Source organism: Phragmites australis, chromosome 1, assembly GCF_958298935.1.
Source record: "Phragmites australis chromosome 1, lpPhrAust1.1, whole genome shotgun sequence".
In the NCBI taxonomy this organism is placed as follows: domain Eukaryota; kingdom Viridiplantae; phylum Streptophyta; class Magnoliopsida; order Poales; family Poaceae; genus Phragmites; species Phragmites australis.
In genome coordinates, this window is record NC_084921.1 from 7176523 (window position 1) to 7199157 (window position 22635).

Genomic DNA, 22635 nt, shown 5'->3' on the forward strand with positions numbered 1-22635 from the left:
TTGGCACAACATTGGGGAGAAATTTCTAGCTAAGGGAAGCAAGATTGCTGAAAGGGATGGCCAAACACTTCATTAATTCTTTTTATCAGCAATAACTAATCACCTTCTAGAATTTGTGGTGTTGACACCTTCTTAGGGTTCAATTTGCAAAATTCTTGTGGTGGTGATGTGACATGAAAGGTGATGTAAAGCTAGAAATATTTATAAATAATTTGCGTCGGTCGGGTTCTATTTTGATATCAACTTGGAGTAGTTGTCCCTAGCTTTTCCTGTCTTGATTTTAGTATGCAATTGAATGGTGCACTGAATATTAATCATATAAAGATTACTAACAATTAATCCACCATAACTGCTTTAAGAAAGTAGTATAATTCAATAGACTACTCAGCGCAGGTTGGGCATAACTGTTCAAATCACATGTTACCTGTCAACTCCCACTAGCCTACATCTTAAGTGAGTTATTTGTAGATTATTGGTATTTGGTAACGCATGTATTGTTAATTATTAATATTAAGGCAGTTATCTTAACCCTTTGATCCACACGCAAAATAAAGAAGATATGCATACTCATTTGCCCTTATTTCCTAGCTTATGTTAGCACTCTCTATGTTGACAGAACTTGCGACGCATGTCATGAAAAGAGGCTATGTTGTACTTTCTGACATGCAGAGATAAACAACATCGTACTACTTTATATTCTAGTTTTAAGGATCACTTGTATCATGCTTGTCAGTTCTCATACATTAAATCCAATTTGGTACTAAAACATTCCTTTGTGAATCAAGAAAATCAAATAGTACGATTCTTTTTGGTATTGTCTTTATTTACTAAGGCAGGAAAAAAGATTAGGTGATGCATCCCCTCTAAGGTCTAAAATTTGGAAATTGCATGATGTTAGTAGTTAAAAACCAACCTAGATACAGCTAATAATACTTTTCCCAAAATGGAAGACACAAAAATTAAACAAATACCCTTCATATAGTTGCAAATTAAGGTTGAAACATTGCCTAGGGGAGCCATATCATGCATTTATGCATCTTGGATTGCAACTACTATTAGTTGGATTATTCGAATATCCTTAGCAAATGGAAAGCATATTTGGAGGAACTTATAATTGATCACTATATATCTAACATATTGCTCTGTTTTGGAAAAGTTCTTGCTTTTGAAAGAAGGTGACATAACAAACTGAATGACAACCGAACAAACATTTGCCCACAAAGGTTTTCTTAAACCATATTTGTGAAGTAGGACACCCAACCACTAGAAGCAAGGAACTGATGAACCATCATATTTCCTAACAAGCTATAGCTATGTTGATACCCTTACCACAAGGCATCTAGAATTTTTTTCTTGCCTCCCAGTAGTAAAGGCTAAAGAACTAATGCTAGCTAAAACCTATGGCCTGAGGCCCATGTGAGTCACCATCACCAAGATGTCCCAACTACAAACAAGATCTCAAAAGGGGAGATTTGAAAACACTTTTGCTATCATCTCACTTGAGTCCTTGATGTATTTTTATATCAATAAACCTTATCCTAAATGGAACGTGATTAGATTGTGGGCCCTAGCCTGCCTCTCTTGTTGGTTTGTAACAAGGTTCCTCAACTTGATTATGCGCCAAAAGAAGTCAGCTTGTTTGTTTTTGGAGAACTCAAATATGCTATAAGTGTATATATGTGGTCTTTGAGCATATACCAATATGCATCTTCTAGTGGAACCAGGACACGACATTACCCATCAAACTATGGCTTTGGAAAACATGGATGTCCTGGATGTTCAACTCAAAATTTCCATTGTTTATTCATGAACTTGCTAGTGGTATTTTTTTTAACGTTGGCCAGGGGTGAAACTTACACCATGCATGAAAGGAGAATATTGTAGAACTGTTTTTTTTTCCTTTGTAAAGGATATTCAAAAACTGTCATGGAGGAGCGTGAAGAGAAGCATTTTGCATATGCACCGTATTATTTTACCGTCGTATTGATATGCTTATTGTAATGTTCGACAAAGTAAGGCACCAGAAAATCAACAAATAACCTACATGACATGAGTACTTGACACTAGTTAGTGGCTATCTCAGCACCGAGTAGTTAAAATAAAACATTAAAAAATTTAACATTCACTACTGCAAAAAGGAAAAAGAGCGCCGGTTGAAAAACGGCTTCAGTGCTGGTTTTTCAACCGGCACTCTTTACTCGGCACTGATACTCAGCTAGTATCAGTGCCGATTACCGTCATATTGATATGCTTATTGTAATGTTCGACAAAGTAAGGCACCAGAAAATCAACAAATAACCTACATGACATGAGTACTTGACACTAGTTAGTGGCTATCTCAGCACCGAGTAGTTAAAATAAAACATTAAAAAATTTAACATTCACTACTGCAAAAAGGAAAAAGAGCACCGGTTGAAAAACGGCTTCAGTGCTGGTTTTTCAACCGGCACTCTTTACTCGGCACTGATACTCAGCTAGTATCAGTGCCGATTGTGGAACTGGCATAGAAACTTACTATCACTATCGATTCGAGTCACGAACCTGCAGATAAGTGGATCGCGAGCCCAAAAAAGAGCTGAGCCGCTCGAAATCGAGCGGGCTCGGCTGCCGGTACGCCGGCGTGCTCCGCCACCACGTCACACGACCGCCACCAGAAGCAGCAGCAGCAGCTCGGCCACGCACCGTCCATCCTTGACGAGCACCTGCTCTCCTCTCTCCTTTGCTCTACCGCTCCTCTGTCAACCTCTCTCGCCATACGAAGACAAGCACAAATCGGCTCACCTCATCCATACGAACACAAGTACAAATCAACTCATCTCATCCATATACTCATCTCAAACAGAAAAACACAATCAAAACGACTATCTCATCCATATACTAACAAAGAACAAATCAACTCAAACCCAGATTATGGGGTAGCTCATAAACAAATGGCATGAGACTACGAGGAGCGCCCAGCAGCACAGACAAGGTGCACATGATGAACTCGAGATCCCATCCCCTGCTGTTCTCCACCCACACGATGAACATGAGCCCCATGAAACCGCCTGACGAAGTTTGCCTCCCCGGCCAAGGTATACCAGTTGAAGAAGCTTGCCTCCTGGCACTGCTCCACAGGGTTGGCTGCATCAAACTGGTCCCAGGCAAGGAGCCCTCGGCCCCGTCGCGCTCTGACTCCGTCCGGCGCTCCATGGCTGCGGAGGTAGGACAAAAAGAGAGAGGGATAGAGGGAGAGAGGGAGAGAGGAAGAGAGAGGCTGGGAGATGAACGAGTGGCTGTGGTCGAACAGAGTCGGCGGAGAGAGCGAAGAGATAAGGGAGAGAGAGCCGACGGACATGACCAGAGCCAAAATGGCAGTGAAATAAAATCCCGGATCCGGGAGTAGTATCAGTGCTGATTTTTAATACTAACCGGCACTGATACTACTTATCAGTGTCGGTTTTTTGCCTGAATGGATGGGTGAAAGTCTGATTTTGCTACGAACCGGCACTGATATCCTATCAATGTCGGTTTTAGCCCACCCGACATTGATGAGTCGACGCTTATGACTAATTCTGTAGTAGTGATTACATATAAATGAAATGGGATAGTACAAATCAAAGCATTATCTTTTTTAATTCAAATTGAACAGTAGCTAGCATCCAGTACAGTTGCTTATGTCTCAAGACCCAATAATGCTTTAGTTTTCTCCCCAAAAGAACATTGTTGCACTAGCACATATTTTGATTAAAGAACGAAACAACCTCGCTTCTTGTTCAGGAGTTCATCAATCCCCCTCTTTTGTGGGGGCCTAGTCTAGAAGGGAAGCAATGGAGTCAATGTCTCCTTTAGAATCATTGACAACCTTAGGGCATCATGTGGACGACTCAGTTTCCTGGGGCGGGTCACTCCTGTGGCACCAACCAGTCACAGATCAACAGGTAGAGCCAAGGTTTTAGTAGCCCTAGGAGTGATTGCTATGATTAGAATGAAGATGCCATGCTTAAGCTAACACTGGCATTGGGGTGAGGAGAGAGGAGGATAAAAAGTGCACTTTGGTGGACTGCTGATCATTCGGTCTGATGAAAGCTTGCCCACTCTATTGGTATCTGTACTTTGCCTTTCACTTGTCCAGTTTTCTGGTACAGTCACAGCTCCTCTTTGCCACTAGGCTTCTTCAACCAAAGCTTTGATTGTCTGAAAGAGTCAGCACTTTATCTTTTCTGTTCACTTCAGCATATATGTATTTCAAAGTTCACACCAAGGATAACATGGATCATGTGTGGAGTGTGAATTTTATGCCCCTTAGTTACACAAGCACTTTGATAGAATCCTCCACCTAATTAGCAATTTCAGAAGTTTGAAGTTGATGGAGCCCATCCACATTAATTTTAAGTAATTCTAGACACTAGGTAGAGAGTTCTAAATTTGATAGTGTCCAAAATCTTGTAGCACATGCTAAGTGCAGTAGGTTTGGGGCTTGATTAGAGGGGTCCAAACACTAGCTTAGCTCCTTAAGCCACGGCGGTATCTCATTATTGAGCTAGTTTTCTTTACTATGGTGAGAGCCAGGGTGGCACCTTGCATGCTACTTAGCTATGCTATGCTGTTGATTTAGGCACTAGTTGCGTAGGTTTGTTAGTGATGAAATGTAGGCAGGCATCTAAGGTGATTGCTGGAGCTAGCTAACCACCATCCAGCTTGCTGCAAGGCAGAGCAACGGTGACGTGAGAAAGTGAAATCAAACGCTGAGAGATCCGGCACCAACTCGAACAACACTGACATGGAAACGACGGATGGAAACAGACAGAGCAGAAGAGAAGAAATGGAAGAAAATAACTTTTTTTCTTCAGCTCCAGCTTGCGATTTACATTTTTCCTTTCAGTTTTGACTGCTTACACTGGCTCTTACAATACTGAAAGAATGGGGAGCTAGATCAAAGCAACCGTGAAATCTTAAATGTATAAAATACAAGTTGGTTCCTATGTTATCTCTTCCGCTTACTCTCATCTTATATAATAAAAATTTCTAAAATTCAAATAATTTATCTATTTTTGTCATCTACCTTTGTTCTTCAATCTCTTTGCCTCGTTACCGGCTACAGATATGTAACATATTTTACTAATAAAAATAATGAAGAAATTAGAAGGAAAAATAGTAGATAATTTCCTTCGCCTTTTTCAAATTCTATCTGAAATCAAACTACGACATCACTCCCGACGTATTTATTTAATGACTCTCCTATGACGCATCTATATCTCCATACTTTGAGTTTATGCTTGATGTTATCGTATTTAATATTTTTATTTTTATTACAAGTACAGCTATTTAGCTAGTTTATAAGTAAAAATCAAGAAAAGAGAAGAAGAAAAAAACATACTACTTCTCTCTTCCGTTCTTGGCCCGGTTCTGTTAGTCCATGATTGAGCTAAATGTGTGTGATTTCGTGCTAGGCCCACAGAACAACCGTGCTGAAGCAGCCTCGTCCATTCCATTCTTCCGGTGTCGATTTGGCAAGCCCATCTCCGCCTGACGTGTTGGGCTCTGGAGTGGACCAAAACTAGGTCTCATCCACGCACTCCCGTCCAGCCAAGCGGCAGCTACCCGGCGGTGAGGAATTTTCTTTATTTTTATATTTTTTATATTTGTAAAAATACACTGTTATTTTAAAATATTGTACATATAGACTACTATCGTCCGTTGAATGAGCGACACCTAGATGTCACCCTTCTAACAGACGACACCTTTAAAAAAATAGCAGTGTCGCACATTCAACGGACGACATCTTTAAAAAATAAAAAACACCATGTTCCATTGCTCTCAAAATACAAAACAGTATCAAAATTATCATGAAAAATTCTAAAAAAATATGTCGCAGAGGATTCTATAATCTATCTTAAAATATTTAGACAAAACTATGATTTGTACAATGAGAAAAAAAACAAATTTCATTATAGACTACGTACAATGAAATTTGTCTTTTTTAAAGTTATCACCCGTTGTAAGAGTGATGTCTTGGTATCGCCTATCTAACAGGTGACGGTATGCTAGATATATAATATTTTTAAATGGCAGTATATTTTTTAAATATTAGAATATAATAAAAATATAAAAATAAAGAAAATTCAGCGATGAGCAAGACAGGCGGCAGGGCCCAAGGTTCAACTTACCGTTCGCCACTCGGTTACCTAGGTCAAGCGATTATCAAAAATTTGTGATAACCACTCGAAATTTGAATAAAATTTGGACAAAATTCGTTTAAAAAAAATTAAATTTTAGAGAAAAATTCGTGAATTTGATCTCTCGGTAATCGGTCGAATTGGACCGGTTACCGAGCGATTTTTGTGATAAACCGAGCGGTTTACGCGATAACCCTGTTGTAACAATCAGATCTATTATTGCAATAAAGAAGCTATCTCCACCATATAGTCTCTTGTCTACTTTGTGCTTGTGCCGTGACCGAGGGTTGGAGAGGGAGAGGTCTTAACCGCCGATCACGTGTTATTGAATAGCCATTACTTCTGCCCATATACTAGAAAGATTTGTCCCTGCACACCTACTTGCGTATATACTAGTGAAATCAGCGTGCTAATTAGGGCACCAGTGCTTATTAATTTGTTTGGCTGGAAGGGCATACCAAATGGCGTGTTCGCTCCACAGAGCGTAGTACTACCACCATGCAGTCTGCACTCCACATATACGTCAGCCGTCGTGCACGGAGCCCTTCCATTTACACGCCTCCGTGTGCCTGATACATGCACGCACCTTAATGCTCGGTGGATTCACCTTTGTCTAATCTGCGTTTGGTGAATGACAAGTTCCTGCATGCAGATTTTCGCAATTGCACCTGGCTTATATACAACATAGGCGTTGCTGGGGTTTATGCAATGCGCAGGAGCTGTGGGTCAGGAGAGGGCCCGCGAGATCTTTAGAAGATTATGAAAAAAGAATAGCTAGAAACCCCGATCATTTCAATGCGCTTCCGCACTTTGCTGTTCGTTTGTGACTGACTGATGTGATGGTTCTCAGAGTATATGCATGGGGCCCGGCCATCTAGATCTGATCACTAACTGCTGTCCGCCCACGGTGACAACAATGCCGAGCATTATATTTGCATCAAATCCATGCACAGTTCTGATTCTAGTGGTTTGCACTGAGATCTTATAGATATCATCAACCTCACTCCTGCAATGAACAAACAATTGCCAATGGAATGATTATCATTTTATCTGTCCCAGTCAAAAATTGAGAGTCATGCATGCATGAAACTTCTAGGAGTATTCGCATGGCCAATCTGCAAATACTCCAACCAAACGCAGATTACTCGCCAATCTGCAAATACTCCAACCGAACGCAGATTAGACTCACTGCTCGAACGAACCTTAAGCAACAGCTCGGCGGTGGGGTTGGGTGCGAACCGAGCCGGGTGCGAGTCGTTGTGGGCATGCGAGTACGTCGGGCCTCCGGCCTGCGAGGCTGAAGCCTCATCTTCGACCTCGGAGTATTTGCCGTGGTCGTTGGTGGGCTGACGGGGAAGGTGGTACCCCTTCTCGTCCCCAGCTCGGTCGAGAACGCCCTAATCTCTTCAGCTCCCGCACAGCCGCCGCCGATCTCGACCGAGCCCACCCTGCCCCATCCTAGTATCTGATCTGCTGTCTGATAACCGGTCGTGTGCTTTTGGTATTGCGCCCGGCGCAGTTGTAATTTCGTTGGTGGTTGCGATGGCTCCCGATTTATAAGAAACGTTTAGTTGGCAATCCTAGGTACTACGCTGGGCCCTGTGATGGTTCGATCGTCAGGTTTATATTCTTTGTTGTACATGGAGTGCGCGATGGTTAAACTGCTTGTAATTTCGTTGCTTTGCGGTAATGAAATTTGGGAATGCCCCGTTCTGAAAAAAATCTGACATCTGCTCCTTTACCCTGGAGGCTGGCCTCTTGCACGCAGTTGCAGCTGCTTTCTTCTCCTGATCCCGAACCCCGTGCGTCCGTGCCACCCATTTTTTCGCCTCATCGTGCCGTCTTGGCCGGCGGAGGCCGAGGCAGTACGAGTCCAGTTCGGCTACGTGAACTCCCTCCACATCAATTCGATTCCATTCGGGCTGCATCTCCGACTCCGGATCCAATTGAGACAGCGAGCCTCCACTCCCCTATTTAAAGAGGCGAGACGTGAGATTCCAGAGTCCAAATCAACGAGGCGAGCAGCGCTAGATTTTTTGTGATCTTGTTGAGTAGACATGTCCTCGTGTGTGTTTGTGTGTGTCCATGAACGTGTCTTAGTGATCTGGCATATGTGTGCGGGAGTCCAAGTCTCTCGGTTAGGTAGTTGAGCTTTAGCAGCAGAGAAAACTGAGTTCAGTTAAGCAGTCCGAGAGAGGAGGATGGAGTGCGTTGTGGCCGGAGAAATCGGATCACGTTCATGTAATCGTGTGTGTAGTGGGCAAGCCAAAGTGCTTAATAAAAACAAAAAAGACAAAAAGAGGGAATCATACTTGACTCCCCAAAAACTCCAGCGTTATCACTCTCTGATTATTCAGTTCTCTGAACACGCTGATCTCCTCTAGATTACAGTGGAGTAGTGCGGTGAGTGCAGCTGATCGGTGAGGACCTGTTCCAACACTTGGTATCAGAGCCGGTGTAACCGTCGACGATGTCCGGCGACGGTTCGCTCTCTCCGCGATCCCCTCCGGCCAGGATACGCACCGAAGGCGATGGTGGTTCTGGCAGCCGCATGTCAGGCGGCAATGAAGGCTCAGGCGCACACGGCACCGAAGGGAGCCAACGGGAGGTGATCCAGCGAGTGGTGAGGGAGTCAAGCGGAGTACTGACGCTGCCCGTGCTAACGCGCACAAACTATGCGGATTGGGCTCTCCTCATGAGAGTCAATCTGCAGGCGCAAGGCACGTGAGAAGCAGTCGACCCTGGCACGGCGGAGTATCACGCAGATCGGCTGGCGTTGGCGGCGATCTTGCGAGCGGTGCCATCGGAGATGTTACAAGTGCTGGCGACGAAGAACTCAGCGAAAGAAGCCTGGGAAGCAATCAAGGTGATGCGCCAGGGGGTGCAACGGGTGCGTGAGGCAAATGCCCAGAAGCTCCGGCTCGAATTCGAATCAATTCAGTTCAAGGAGGGAGAAACAATTGATGATTTCGCGATGCGGATCTCTGGGGTGGCAAATCGACTTCGGGAGCTCGGTGACGAGCTACCGGATGAGAAGGTTGTTCGCAAATTCTTACGCGTGGTGCCAAACAAGTATGCGCAGGTGGCGATCTCTGTTGAGATGCTGCTTGACGTCGCCACACTATCGGTTGAAGAGCTGACAGGGCGCCTACGCATCGCCGAGGAGCGGTGCACACCGACTGAAACATCCTCGGGCAGCAAGTTACTTCTCACTGAGGAGGAGTGGATGGCCCGCGCGAAGAAAAAGGAACAAGGCGAAGGGTCACACGGTGGTGACCGGAACGGCGCCGGACGCGGCTATGGCAGGTCGCGTGGGCGAGGGCGCAGAGGCGGCCGTGGGCATGGCGTCCAGGATGGTGGTGCGCACGGTGGCGTGCGTGATCGATCCAAGGACAAATGCTACAACTGCAACAAGTTTGGGCATCATGCGAAGGATTGCCGCAAGCCTCGTCGGGAACGGCGAGAGGAGGTGAACATTGCGAAGGTAGACGAAGAGCAGCATACATTGCTTCTGGCTGAGGTGTGCGTTGATGGGCCAGTGAGCGCACCTCCTTGTTCCCAGGTGTTGATGAATGAAGAGGTGAAAGCCGGAAATGACGTGCAAATCGGCTTGTGGTACTTGGACACAGGAGCAAGCAATCACATGACTGGTGATCGCGCAGCTTTCACGTCCCTGGACCAATCAGTTGATGGCACCATGAGGCTCGGTGATGATACCTCAGTGAAGATCTGTGGTAGAGGCATTGTAACACTTCAGTGTAGGAATGAGGATCATCGAGCATTGACAGAGGTTTATTACATACCTCGTCTGAAGAACAACATCATTAGTGTGGGACAATTGGAGGAAGGTGGCTGCAAGGTGGTGATTGAAGATGGGTTCATGGAAATCTATGATCAAGAAAGAAAGTTGTTGGCTCGGGTGGCTAGGACCGGCAACAGGATGTACAAGATGAGTTTGAACCTGACATCACCAGTTTGTTTGCCGACAAGAGGAGGTGATCAAGCCTGGACATGGCATGAAAGGTATGGACATTTAAACTTTCGTGCACTTGAAAAGCTAGTAAAGCTGCAAATGGTCCATGGTATGCCTAGGATTAAACATGCTGAGCAGTTCTGTCAAAATTGTGTGCTGAGCAAACAGACTAGAACCCCATTTCCTCAGTCTTCTGCATTCAGAGCTAAGCAAGAGTTAGAATTGGTGCATGGGGATCTATGTGATCCAATTACTCCTGAAACTCCAAGTGGTAATAAGTTCTTTCTGCTGATAGTTGATGATTACAGTAGATACATGTGGATTGAGGTGATGAAAACTAAGAGTGAAGCTCTGAAATTTTTCAAGAAAGTGAAAGCTTCAGCAGAAAGGATTGCAAGTGTTAGACTTAGAGCACTGCGCACAGACAGAGGTGGTGAATTCAATTCAATTGATTTTACTAATTTCTGTGATGAGCAAGGAGTTAGGAGGTATACCACAGCACCGTATTCACCTCAACAAAATGGAGTTGTTGAGAGAAGAAACCGCACGGTGGTTGAAATGGCCAGGTGTATGCTGAAATGCAGAGGTGTACCTAGAGAGTTTTGGGGTGAAGCAGTGAAAACTGCAGTATATGTTCTCAATAGAGCACCCACTCGTTCTCTTGAAGGAAGGACTCCATATGAGGCTCTACTGAGGAGGAAACCAAATGTGCATTACTTCAGAATTTTTGGATGTCTGGTGCACATGAAGAAGCTTGGACCTGGACAATCAAAGTTGTCGGACAGGTCAGTCACAACTATATTACTGGGCTATGAAGATGGATCCAAAGCTTATCGTGTGTTTGATCCGATTGCAAAGAAAGTACATGTAACCAGAGATGTTGTATTTGAAGAAGAAAAGGGTTGGAAGTGGGAGACAACTCTTGAAGATTCACTCCTTGCTGATCCAAACATTTTCACTGTTCATTATATGTATGAAGATGCTGCACCTCTGAACCCAGATAGCAGCAGCAAGGGACAACAGAAGGTGGCTTGTTCTGCTGGTGTGCCAGGCGAGCTACAGCAACCTGCTGGTCTACCAACAGTATCTCCACCAGCATCAAGTCTTTCAGCAGCATCTTCTGTCACTCCACCTACTGGAGAGTCTCGAGATACAGAAGGTAATCTACTGAAGTATCGTAGGCTTGGCAACATCTATGATTACACTGAACCTGTCCAATTGTCGGATGAGTTGAGCTCAGAAACTGAAGAACAGGCATATATGTGTCTTGTGGCTACTGAAGAGCCATGGACAGTGGATCAAGCACTCAATGAAGAGGTCTGGAAGAAGGCCATGGAGGAAGAATTGGAGTCCATCAAAGAAAATAAAACTTGGGAGTTAGCTGCACTTCCACAGGGATGTAGAGCAATTGGTCTAAAGTGGGTTTTCAAACTGAAGAAAGACCCAGATGGTAGAGTAATCAGACACAAGGCCAGGTTAGTGGCTAAAGGCTATGCTCAGCGATATGGTGTGGACTTTGAGGATGTGTTTGCACCAGTAGCAAGAATGGAGTCAGTAAGATTATTGATAGCCTTGGCAGCACATGGATGCTGGGAGATTCATCATATGGATGTGAAATCAACATTCCTAAATGGAGATTTGGCTGAGGAGGTATATGTGCAGCAACCACCCGGTTTTATCAATCCAAGTCACCAAGGTTTAGTACTGAAACTGAGAAAGGCATTGTATGGTCTTCGTCAGGCACCTCGTGCATGGAACTCAAGATTGGATGCATCTCCGAGCTCACTTGGTTTTGAGAGCAGTCCAACTGAACATGCCATCTATAGGAGAGAGAAGGATGGTAAGATCTTGCTAGTTGGAGTGTATGTAGATGATCTGATTATTACAGGATCAGACACTGAAAGAATTTCAGAGTTCAAGCAAGAGATGTGCTCAATATTCAAGATGAGTGACTTGGGATTATTGAGTTTTTATCTGGGAATTGAAGTCAGACAGGAAGCAAATGAGATCACCTTGCGCCAGAGTAACTATACCAAGAAGATACTGCAATCTGCTGGAATGGCAAAGTGTAATCCTTCTGCAATTCCCATGGAGGCCAAGCTGAAATTGACAAAAGAAGGTTGTGGCTCACTAGTGGACCCAACAGAATTTAGGAGTATTGTTGGAAGCTTGAGATATCTAGTGAATACAAGGCCGGATATAGCTTATGCTGTTGGAATTGTGAGCCGGTATATGGAGAAGCCCACTGATCAGCACAAAGCAGCAGTTAAGCAGATTCTGAGATATATTCAAGGCACTGTTAGGTATGGTTGTACTTTCAGGAAGAATAGCCGAGAAGTGCTAAATCTTGTGGGGTATAGTGACAGTGATTTGGCTGGTGATCTAGATGATAGAAAAAGCACTAGTGGTTGTGTGTTTTTGCTTGGAGGAAATCTGATCACCTGGAGCTCACAAAAACAGAAAATTGTTGCTTTATCATCATGTGAGGCTGAATATATGGCAGCTGCAATGGCAACCTGTCAAGGGATATGGCTCTCAAGACTGATTTCAGATTTGCTTGGAGCTGATCATGACAAGTTCAAACTGAAGGTGGATAATATGTCTGCAATTGAATTGAGTCGAAATCCTGTGCGTCACAGCAGAACCAAACACATAGATACGAAGTTCCATTTCATCAGGGACTGTATCACAGAAGGAAGAATGGAAATGGAACATGTGAGCACTGATGGTCAGTTAGCTGACATACTGACAAAGCCCCTTGGGCGTGTGAAGTATGTTGAAATGAGGCAACAACTGAACGTCAGGGAAATTTTAGAGTTTCGGTCAAGCCATGTCTAACGGGGTGATTTGTTGAGTAGACATGTCCTCGTGTGTGTTTGTGTGTGTCCATGAACGTGTCTTAGTGATCTGGCGTATGTGTGCGGGAGTCCAAGTCTCTCGGTTAGGTAGTTGAGCTTTAGCAGCAGAGAAAACTGAGTTCAGTTAAGCAGTCCGAGAGAGGAGGATGGAGTGCGTTGTGACCGGAGAAATCGGATCACGTTCATGTAATCGTGTGTGTAGTGGGCAAGCCAAAGTGCTTAATAAAAACAAAAAAGACAAAAAGAGGGAATCATACTTGACTCCCCAAAAACTCCAGCGTTATCACTCTCTGATTATTCAGTTTTCTGAACACGCTGATCTCTCTAGATTACAGTGGAGTAGTGCGGTGAGTGCAGCTCATCGGTGAGGACCTGTTCCAACAGATCTCTTCTCTGCTGTTCGTTTGCCCGGCGCATTGGTCGGTTTCGTGCGAGATGGAGTCGAAGCCCACCGACGAGCTCGATGCGCTGGCGACGGTGGCGTCGTCTTTCCCGCTGCTAGTGTACGATCACGGTGAGCAGCCGGACAATTCCCAGACTGTGCTGTCGGTCGCCGACGGATCCTTGCGCACCTACCAAGTCCCCGAGCTGAGGAACTACAGATGCCTGGAGGCTCCGCGTGGCTTGGTGCTGATAGTAGACACAGCCTCCTTACAGAGTTCTCTGTGGAACCCGCAGACCGGGGAGAAGATCGCGCTGCCCGCAATGGACAAGGCGCTGCCGGAGCGTTGCCAGTGCCTGCTCTCCGACACCATCTCATCTCCGGATTGCCTCGTCCTCGTCTACCACCTTAGGCAACCGGAGCTGCTGTTCTGTCAGGTCAGAGAAGGCAGCGCCTGGGTCAGCCATTCTTACGATCTTGGCCTCTACAAGCTCCCCGAGAGCCACTTTGCCCCAAAAAAGAAGCGCATCAGTAGCATGGCTGCTGTAAGTGGAAAGTTTTACTTCATCAAGTCGCCAAATGTGATCGGGGTTCTCAGCTTTCCTCACCATCCAGAGCCACATCTCGAGATTGCTACCTTCGATGCTCCTATGCCCACTTTCGTCAGTGACGCCCCGCAGGTTGTCACCATGACTTACCTCCTGGAATCCTCCCAGGAGCTGTTCCTCGTCTGCCTTTTCTTCCCCGGTTGCAGCTTCGAGCGCATCGAGGATGTCGGTGCCTACAGGATGGACTTCTCCAAGCAAGAATGGTGCAAGGTGACTGACATTGGCGATAGAGCGTTTCTTCTTGGTCCCGCAAACTTTGCGGCATCGTGCTCTGCCATGGAACATGGTCTGAGGAGGGGGTGTGTACTTTGCCTACGACTTTCTCGGGGACAGCAACGATTTCCACATCTTTGATCTCCTGGAAGGCACTCGTGATCTTGCTGGGCCAAGCCAGGACATTCCGGTTCTCTCGCGCAAACCGTTTTGGATGGTTCCCGTCCTCCTGTAAAGCTCTTTCGGTGTGAAAGATTGCTAGTTTGTTCCTTTGACGCCGAGTTTTTCCACTACTGAATAATAATGTTTATGCGGTTTAAGTTTTTATTAGGGTAATAGGGTCGTCGACTTTGTCTTCTTTTTAATTTCAGATAGTGGTACTCTTTGTATACTTTGGTATAATTGAGTATCGGCGCCAAGCATGTACTTAGATTGTCCATTGCTATTTTGTTTGTGTTCTGAGTTAAATTCTTAGGAATGTCAAAGAGGCTGATTATTCTCCTGGAAGAGTAGATCGGTTTTGTATGAGAATCTATGTGCAATAACTCTTGTTTGCAAACTATCTACGATCACAAGATGCATGCACCGATACGGTGGGTGCATATCCAATGAAAACACCTAAACTATTGAAAATTATACAAACTTGGTACAAATCGTATCTGAAAGTTCTAAAAAATTATAAAACTTTGCACAGCTCCAGATGAGACATGTTGTACATGCATGCAAAATCTCAAGTGCAAACTCGATATGGTTGAAAAGATTAAAAAAAAATTGATAAATTTAATGTGCATTAGCACTACAGGACAAAAAGTTCAGGCTTGATCCATCATAGTTGGGCCTTACATTGACTCGTCTCCGACGGAGGATTGGTGAGACAACCCCTCCGCATCGAAATCCACTAACTTTAGCACGGTGAAATCACGGATAAACAGTAAAATGTGAGAGGGTGAACAGTACCATAACTTCAAACACCATAGCAAAATGTATTGTAGCACCAATACTGTAGTATCAAATCTGAGCTGTCCATCTCAAATCCAACAGTTCACATCAATTTAATATTCACATCAATTTAAAGTCAACTGACTTCACATGTTGGTAAAGCCAGGGATCCCATTCCTCTCCACCCAAAAAAACTACTGACCAGCTGTCTAACTACCCTGCCACCTCGTCTCCCTGCTCACCAATCGCCATAGGCATCCCTCCAAGTTCGTGGCCTCCAGACCAACCTCGAAGCCTAGAACCCCTAAACCAGTAACTTTCGACCGCGCTCATCACCTAGAGCCGTGCAAAGTTTCATAATTTTTAAGAACCTCTAGAATATCAGCCATTGATTACAACATCCAAGATGCCCAAAAAATCGGGTGCTAGTCTGCTAGATGAACCTCTAAATGGAGGGCTTTACTGAAGAAAGTTGCAATTGTTCAGAGTTAAGATATACCCACTGTGAGCAAGATTATGCACTATCGAGCGTTTACAGACCTAGGAGTCCAGGACTGAAACTCATTTGGATCATCGACATTTTTCGTTGTGAGAACCATGCATGACTGAAGCATGAGTTCAGTACTCGCTTTTCTCTTAAAACAAAAAGAAAACAGCTCGAGGAAGAAGAAAATTCGAACACGCACATGTTCCTGATGCTATTGATATGCACCTAAAATCCTAGTTCATTTGAAGTTTGCTTTGAAATTCATTAACTATGCAGTATCTGGTTTGGTACCCAGTTTTCAGAGAGGTCGTGTTATTTTCCTGCATCACTATTGCTTTTTTCCAACATTATGATTACTTTAGACTTTCTGAATCTACGATATTAGTTACAGGAAAAATTATCTGGAAAAAATTCAAGTTAATAAGCTTAAGAGTACTCAGGATTAAGCCCTAATCTTTTTTTCCGAAAGAAAACTAGTCAAGCTGTTTGAATTTTTTGACTGCTTATACTAGGGACGTTTTAAACTGAATGATGTTGCCTTTTTTAGAGAAATCAAATGATGTGGTGCTTTTCAGAGGATTTAGACACTATTCTGCTTTTGAGAGGAGAGGCTCCGGGTTTGATGTAACGTACTGCCTAGCCCGTTTCAGTATCTACAGACTCCGGTTGATGTAAAACGGCCTCTTCCGCTGCTAATATTGGACCCAAAAAGGTCCACCATTTGATTCATACTGGCCATTCTTTTATCACATTTACAGTTACATACAGACGTAGGAGCCTAGAACTGAAAACCATTTGGAACATCAACATTTCTGCCATATTATATGAAATTTTTGTGCAGAAAGATACATTGCAAGTAGTAACAAGCACAACAAAGAACTGAAAATCATTTGGAACATCAACATTTTTTGGCATATATGAAGGTTTTGGTATAGAAAGGTGCATTGCAAGTAGTAACAAGCACAGTAAAGAGTCCAAAAGAAGATGCATGAAGAGCAGGCAAAAGAGAAATTGATCACTCTATTACTGCACGTTGAATATTCTGAATCTGTCAGGTACTTAACGATGATCATGGCAATCCATATATGATACATGCAACCAGTGGCAAATCTCTGAGACAAAAATAATCTAGAATATCTTGCTTCAGACAAATAAAGCACCAAGCTAACATCCCAACTATTATTCTGCAATACAAGAACCAACTGCATGCCCTGTATCATGTACCTTTTGGAACATCAACATTTCTGCCAATACAAGAACCAACTAATAAATTGATTAAAACATCTGAACCTAATAGAACTAGTTATCCAATTAACGTATAAAGTCAAAGCATGCATGCAGAAAGAAACATTCACATATAGATCAAGGAAACAGCAAAAAAACATCTATCCGACCACAGTTTCATCACTCATCGTTAGAGTCGAAGCACAGCAAGACCCCAATAACTTGCAAGAAAACATGAACACCTTTTTTCATTAAGGGAAGCCCACACCATCAACAGAGGCGCCCCTCCGGGCTCCAGCCCCGGGGATCCAACCTGGGGTGCCGGCGTGAGAGCTGGCTCCAGGAGCCACTTGGGCTCGCCAGCTCTTCGAAGACAACCGTTCGATACACATTAGTCTTTTTCTTTCACATATACAATGACCTAAAACGAACTCATTTCGGGATGTCCTATACTGTATCATTTGGACATAGAAAGTTACACATACAGCACAGTCTCAGCACAACATATTGCAGAGAGCAACAAACAAAATAAAGATAGTCAAAATTGAGATACTGCCTACTTAGCATGATCATGGCTATCCATGCAACCGGTGAATCTTGAGACAAAATTAAAGGGAATGTGAGTTTAGAATAGCATGCTTGGGATAAACCACCAACCTAACACCAGCCCAACTACAAATGTACAAGATTTAAGCCTGTAAGATGCCTATGTATGACTGAATTCTTATTCAGATGTTACAACAGACACTAGTCCAACTACAACAATCTACATACCAACAGACCTACTACTATAAAGCAATCGTGATTTGATATTTATGTAGCCATCTGAAATTTCCTAATAGGAAAAAATATGACTATGCCACTGTGATCATGCAAGTATAATTTAATAAAAATCTGCATAAAGAGATAAAAGAGACGCTAATCGCTATGTTTAGCATTCTGATTTCTGCAGGTACATGAAATGGCCGCATCGATAATGAAGGAAACACCATGAAGAAAAACCAATGACTAGTGATCCGACTCGAACGTTTGCACCTGATATAGCTTGTAATCCCATTAGAGCAATCCACATCAACGAATTAGTATCAACCGTAATATCCAGGAAACAGTAAAAATCATCTGTTCTATCGTAGTTTCAGCACTCATCATTTTGACGAGGCATCGCAAAACCTCAAGAACGAGGCAAGAACACGTAAGAACATAGGACATACGTCTTCGGCAAATGCAAGGGACCGATCTAAGTCATCAACTAGCGATCATGCAAAGGAAGTCATGCAAAACTGTTAGACCTCTCAGTTGATAACTTGACGCCAAGCACCTAACGCACCAACCGGCCGGAGGTGATGACCCATTCTAGTGTGCCGGAGGCGAGGAGGGTGCGTAGGGGGTGGGAGAGGATGCCGAAGCGGCCGCGGTTGGGGCCGAGGAAGCGGACGCGCTGGAGACGACGATGCTGCAGCCAACCCAGCCGGTGCTCTCTTGGCCTGGGCCATCACCACCAGGATTTTATTTACGGGTAGTAGAAATTTATCAGATGTCACCGATAAACGGGATTTTTGGATTTATCGAAATTCTACCGGTGATAGATAAATTTTTCGGTTAAAATCTAGAAAAAAAATAGCTCAATTTCTCTAGAAAATAACGCCGATTGTCTCTAAACTATTTAATATAAAAAATACTACACATAATAATATAAAAATAAAAGAGTATCACAGATTTAAAGATAAAACAGTAGTGGTGTATTGGTGTGCCGCTAGGCGAGAATTTGAAAAAAATAAAAATTTTGGGCGATAAAAGAAATTTACCAGACCCAACCGATAAAACGAAAATATCGGAATTCTATCGCTAATAAATTTTTCCTGGCCGCCACCACCTGCACGGCCTGCGCCACCTGCGCCCTCTCTGCGGCCTGCGCTACCCGCTCCTGTCAGGCCTACGCTTGCACGGTCGCCTGCCAGACCGCCGCCGCCTCAGGGGGGTTGGGCACCACCCCGGGTGCAAGACGCAATCCTCGACCTCGAAGCTATCCTTGTCCTCACATATCTTGCAATCTTTGAGAATCCCCCGTCCAGAGACGGCTTAGGGGTCGGAAGGAAGTGGCGGTACATCGTGGCGTGGTGGGGAAGGGAGGGTTCCGATGGGTGCTCGAAGAAGGTTGGCGAGCACGGGTTTAGAACTGGAACTTTGGAAGGGGAGAGAAGAGAAGTGGGAGGGAAGAGAAGGGTGTTAGCCGTTTGGGAGGGAAGGGAGAGGTCTTTTATTATTACTCCCTCCATCCACAAATAGAAGGTCTATTTTATTTTGAAAAAGTGATTCAAAATAAACTTTGCTTATTAATTTCTATAATATATTGTCAAATGTTACTTCAAAATATGAATCTATTAAAATAATTTTTATATACTAAACATGCATACAATTTAAGATTATCGATCAAAACTTATGAAGTTTAATTTTTTAAAATAAAATACACCTTACATTTATGGATCGAGAAAGTACTAGTTAATCTATATTTTATATAAAATAGTTGAATACCGTACGTTACAACCAGAACCGAAAATTTACATATAATAATATTGTTGATTCTTCTAAAATCAGCTATTTGAGGAGAGTAATTTGAGATCCCAACTTTCTCATCGGTTGTTTGCTACAATTACCCAATTAGACAGAACGTAAAGTTCCCTCGCCACATGTGGATCAAAACTCACGCTATGGACAATTAGTGCTATCTCATTCCCAATGAATTCAGTGCCATCTACCGCCTTGCAAGGAATAGGGGAGCAAATCCGTTCACAGTCGCTGCTTCTCGTCACCGGTCGGCCTGCCCGACGACGACGCAACCCTCTTCAAGAAATCGGCGAAGGCGTCGGTGTAATTCGGCCCGGTTTGCAGCCGCACGAGGTTCGTCCGGTAAGGGATCAGAAATCTCCGCACGAGGTTCATGAAACCGCATCACCGCACCAATCTTAGGTTCATTCTGGATGCAACGAACGTGCACATACCAGCACAAGAACTGGGCAACTTACCGAAGATACACATGGCACGGTAGATGGTGGCGGCGGCGACGCCGTCTCGTGCAGGGGTCTCTGATGGCTGCCCTCGAGGCATCGGAGGAAGGCGAGGTCGCCGCGGAGGAGCTGGGCCTGGTCGTGGGTGTCGTAGGCCATGTCGTGGCAGTAGCAGCAGAAGTCGAGGGGGTCGACGGGGCGGCGGTCCCAGAGCACGGAGCCGGCCCCCTTGCCGCTGGACCAGTTGGGCCCGCAGTAGTGGCCACAGTGCGGGAACAGCTTCGACAGCCACCCCCGCTCGCCGCCGTGCCACGGCAGCTGCGCCACGTATGGCCGGAACAGCGGCACCGCGCAACCTACCAGCTGCCGCGCCTCAGCCTCCGCCTCCACAGCCGCGTTGGCCGCCTTCCGCGCCGCGGATGCGGCGGGGTCCGGCTGTTTCGGCGGCCGCTCGCGCCGAGGGAGGAGGGAGGAGAGGAAGGCGACGAGCGGGTTGGTCGCGCCGCCGCCGCTGGGCCGTCGAGGGGTTGCCGTGGTCGGGGTCGGGGTGGGAAGGCGGCGGAGGAGGACGGCAGCGGGGTTGAGCCGGAGCGCCGGTTGGAAGAAGTGGTCGGCGGCGGGGAGGAGGCGACCTCCACTGCCGCGGTGGGAGACGCCGTCGCTGCTGATGCCGCGGCGCGTGGGGCGGTGAGGATTTTGCGCGAGGCGTTGCAACGGGAACCGGGACGTGGGACTACTGAATAAGGGGAGGAGGGGTAGGACGTCGAAATTCCTGATTCGAGCGCGCGCGCTCGAATCTTCCCTCGAGAACGATCCAGTCCGAGCGGCCCACAAACCAACTAGAGATCGTCGGCGGGCCACGCATGCTGATTGGCCGCACCTAGCGTTGCTGGGCCGCGCGCGGGCCTTCGCGCGTGTCGAGGCCGGCTGGTACGCGTGGCCCACGTGGTGCGTTGATCGGCTCAGTTTGAAAAGTTTACGGTAAACTTACTGTAGATAGATAAGTTTGTAGTACAAGTTTTATACTGAAATTTTGTTTGTGGACAAGTTTTACACGAGAAACGTTTTGTAGTAGAAGTTTTATGGACAAGTTTGTAATACAAGTTTTGTGTATAAGTTTTGTGGATAAGTTTTAGTACAAATTTTGTGGATAAGTTTACAGTACAAGTTTTGTGAACAAGTTTATAGTATAAGTTTTATGCTGAAATTTTGTTTGTGGACAACTTTTATATGAGAAAAGTTTTGTAGTATAAGTTTTGTGAAAAAGTTTATAGTAAAATTTTTGTGTATAAGTTTTGTATACAAGTTTTGTGGACAAGTTTTGTGCTATAATTTTTAAACCAAACTTTTCTTGTGCAATTTTTTTCAAAAAAATAGACCTGCACCTGGGCTCCAAACGCCATGCACATCGCGTCCATCCTCCCACCACGGGCCTGATAGCCCACACCAACCCGCTACAATCACACACCTACATGGGCTTCTCCTCGTGCACTCCAATGCACGTGGTTGTTCGCGCTTCGCGTGGGGAAAGAGAAATGCGTATGAGGGATCAACTTTATCAGCTTGCTGTCGGAGAGGAAGCGCGACTTACCAACTCATGCGCGCGCTAAATAGCAGCGTCCGATAAGACTTCCTCCTGTTAAAAACTGACTATTACATATTTTTTAAATAGTAAAAATAGAGATATATTTTCCTCTGTTTTCATTTACTGGTCACCCTTACTAGGCCACACAGCTCAAGACAATCATTTTTTACATCTAAAATGACCAAAATGCCCCTCGTCATCTTTGTTCATGTAAGCAGGATCTGGACTTCTAAACAATTTCAGCTGGCACCAAAAATGATGTGAGTACTTGATCTAAACAACTTCTAAGCAGGATCTACCGGTACTTGATCGTGAATTGGCCTCGCAGTGTTTTATTTATCAGATGGTAATCAGTGTTTCGTTGTGGAGTCATGTACAAACACAATAAACTTTCTTTTGATATCATCCCCTGCTACACAAGTTCATATCTTACTCGACACATATTCCTGCTGCACTCTAATTTCATTTTTCTCCCGTGTTTCTAATTAGTAATCACTTTTTGATTATCTACTCAGGTCATGTTATTCAGTACCATTGCAAGAATGAACTCCCAAATGATAAACGGATGCAATTGTATGAAGCTCTGGTTTGGAGAATCACTAGAGGAAGGCAGACACTGGAAATCGCAGCCGAGGTTGCTTCGTCATTTTCTGTTAGAACCTGAACAGTTTGGCGGATATGGAAACAAGAACGCAATTGTCTGAAACTGGGAGCTAACATTGATGTCTCTAAGAAGAGGGCTAAGTGTTGCCGTAAGAAACTTCAGGTTGATATAAGCTTGTTGCTTGGCATCCCTGTGTCGAAGAGGACAACATTGGCTGATTTGTCAAGGCAGCTGAAAGTTAGCAAATACAAACTTTGGAGGCTTAAGAAGGAAGGTCGGATAAGGTGGCACTCAAACAGCATAAAGCCATTGTTAAAGGAGGAGAACAAGAAACAAAGACTGCGGTGGTGCATTTGCATGCTTGATCCAAGTAGCATTCACACAGATCCAATTTTCAAGGATTTTTTTAGACATTGTTTTTGTGGATGAGAAATGATTTTATCTTACAAAGAAGACTGAGAGGTACAATATTCTTCCTCAAGAAGAGGAGCCTTATCGCAGGTGCAAAAACAAAAATTTCATCTCGAAGATAATGTTCTTGTGTGCCATTGCTCGCCCAAGGATGGATAGTGCTGGAAATTGCATTTTTGATGGGAAAA

General features: G+C 44.6%; 1 pseudogene; it reads right to left on the minus strand.

Moving 5' to 3' along the window:
- Window positions 1–19379: 19379 nt before the first annotated feature.
- LOC133930741 (uncharacterized) lies at window positions 19380–20712 on the minus strand (annotated as a pseudogene).
- Between the last annotated feature and the right edge of the window lie 1923 nt (window positions 20713–22635).